Below are 2,474 nucleotides of genomic sequence, written 5' to 3'. Positions count from 1 at the left end.
ATCATTTCCTCAGGAACATACAAGGGAATAGATAAGGCAAGTAATTTAATAAAGTATCTTTCTCTTCCATATTTTTTAAAATACTAACTTTTTTAATTATTTATCTCTTTTCAACTTTGTAGAATTTGGAGAGACAAGGAATATTGCCCTACAATAAGATATTGATGAAGTTAGAGACATATGGTGCAAGCTTTTTATTATGAAATGGCATAATAAATTACTTATTTAATTTTATGAATTGTGATATTTATGTTAAATACTTGTTAGTAATTGTAGTTTCAAAGTATTATTAGTAATTGTAGAATTTATTAGTTTGATTAGTTGTGATTTTATTACTTTGATTAATTGAGAAATTTATAAGTTTGACCAATTGTGAGATTTTTAATGTTAATTTGTTGAACATGTTCTGAAACTTGATGTGAATTCAAAAATTGCTGCACATGTTTTAGATGGATTCGTAAAATAAATTTAATGATTAAAAAAACGGCGTCTGTTTTCACAAAAACCGACACCGTATAATATTTTTTAAAATAAAAATTACATACGGCGTCAATTATTTTAAAAAAATCAATGTCGTATGTATTTTTTATTTTTAAAAAATATAATACCATGTCGGTTTTGTCTAAAACACCGTTGTCGTATTATATATATATATATATATATATATATATATATATATATATATATATATATATATATATATATATATATATATAAGATACCACTACAAGAAAATTTGCGATTAGCGACGGAACAATTCCGTCGCGAAATAGCCAAATTCCGTCGCGAAACGGGTTTTGCGACGGAATTCGTTCCATTGTCTATGAGCTCGTCGTATTCCATTTTGCGACAGAAAAATTCCGTCGCCAAATTTTGCGACGGAATAACGACGGAAATATCCGTTGCTAAATTCTGCGACGGAATTTTGTCGTCGCGAATTCCATCGCTTGTTTTGCAACCATTTTGGAGACAAATTCCGTCGCAAAAGGACAACGGAAATACTTTTCATCGCAATTTCGTCGCAATTTGGGGGACACTTGTTCTGTAGCAAATAAGCAATTCCGTCGCAATTTTTTACACCATTATTCCATCGCATTTTTTAAAATAAAAACTAATACATTGTTAATTCTAAAATATAACATAAATTGAAAACATTATCCATCCACATTAATTTCAAGTAATAGTACATATTAATCCACATCTAATAAGTAATAATACTCAGTTCGAGTCTAAAGAACAATATAATAGTTTTAACAACAATCAACATCAAAATCAATTGACTTGAGATGGAGGCCTGGTGATGATGTCCATAAAGTTCTTTTCTTTTCATGTCCGCCAATCGCATTATAGTATAATTGATTATCATTCACTTGCTCTCCATTTTCTGCGTAAAAAGATTAAATTCAGTACCAAGAATTTGAGAATTTCAATTAAAATTAATTAACTTATAAACCAGATAACGAATAAGAATAAGACAGCCCATGTCAGAGTGAAATAGAGACAGTTCAAGAAAAAGCATACCAAATCAATCAAAGTGTTCTCATTTATATTAATTTGTTTTCTTCAGGTTTTCAAAGTGAATTGGAATGAAACTTAGCTTTCATTCTGCCCAGTTTGTACTTTCCAAGAGTACAAGCAAGCATAAGTTCATAAATCATAACAAGCTCAAACCATGTAACAGCTTAAAAATCTACAGAAATAATTAACAGATACCTCTTTCGCTAAAAAGTCTATTGCCAAAAGTCCTTGTAACACAGGTCATCCTTTCTCAATTGAAGAAGAGTAAGAAGTAGCAGCTTGTGCTCGTGGTCGAAATGAAGCTGGGCCTGTAGAGCAATAGTTCATAATAGCAATTTGTGGTAACCATTCTTGTGGTATAATAATCTGTAATTGATTTATGTCAAAGAAACAATTACACAAACATCATGTTTAGCTTTGTTGTGTAGTAGTAGGTGGTCAAACAATAGTGGATGCTTATACTAGCATCAATAGTCATTTGTTAACCTGTATTTCTTCATATCAAGACATAATTGTTGTATTCCATGATATTTATACTTGTAATTAGCACACTATTTCTTTCTTAGGGGTAGCTGGTATTAACTAAGGTAAACTGAGAGAAGAGTGTCATAGGACTTACTTGCTATGGCTGTGTTGTACAGCTTTCCTGTAATCTACAAACATTGCTGGTAAGAAGTGATCCTTCACAAAGTTCTCAACAAATGTTAGCAACCCATCATTCCTGCAAATGTCAATTGCATTATAACTATCAACAGACCCCTAAGGTCCTAAACTAGCAAATTGCATACTTAATCTCATGACCTTTGAGTTTCTAGCATGTGATTAAAAAAAAAAGTTTGCACAACCTCTTAGTTTTTTTTTTGTGGGTGACGCGGAACCATGACTCTGATACCAAATTAAAGCATGTGCTTCATCTCAACTAAAAGCCTAAACTAATAGTTGGACTGCACATATTA

At 31.0% G+C, this 2,474-nt stretch overlaps 1 long non-coding RNA gene across 1 annotated transcript; it reads right to left on the bottom strand.

The window, feature by feature from the left end:
• Positions 1-1,168: 1,168 nt before the first annotated feature.
• On the bottom strand, positions 1,169-2,235 carry LOC116018946. Its single transcript, XR_004098645.1, has 3 exons — positions 2,138-2,235; positions 1,714-1,826; positions 1,169-1,384 (listed from the first exon to the last, which is right to left on the bottom strand). It is a non-coding gene; the product is annotated as an uncharacterized LOC116018946 (long non-coding RNA).
• Between the last annotated feature and the right edge of the window lie 239 nt (positions 2,236-2,474).

This window comes from Ipomoea triloba, chromosome 5 (assembly GCF_003576645.1).
Source record: "Ipomoea triloba cultivar NCNSP0323 chromosome 5, ASM357664v1".
NCBI lineage: Eukaryota > Viridiplantae > Streptophyta > Magnoliopsida > Solanales > Convolvulaceae > Ipomoea > Ipomoea triloba.
Note: the sequence above shows the minus strand (reverse complement) of the source record. Positions and strands in the feature narration are given on the sequence as shown.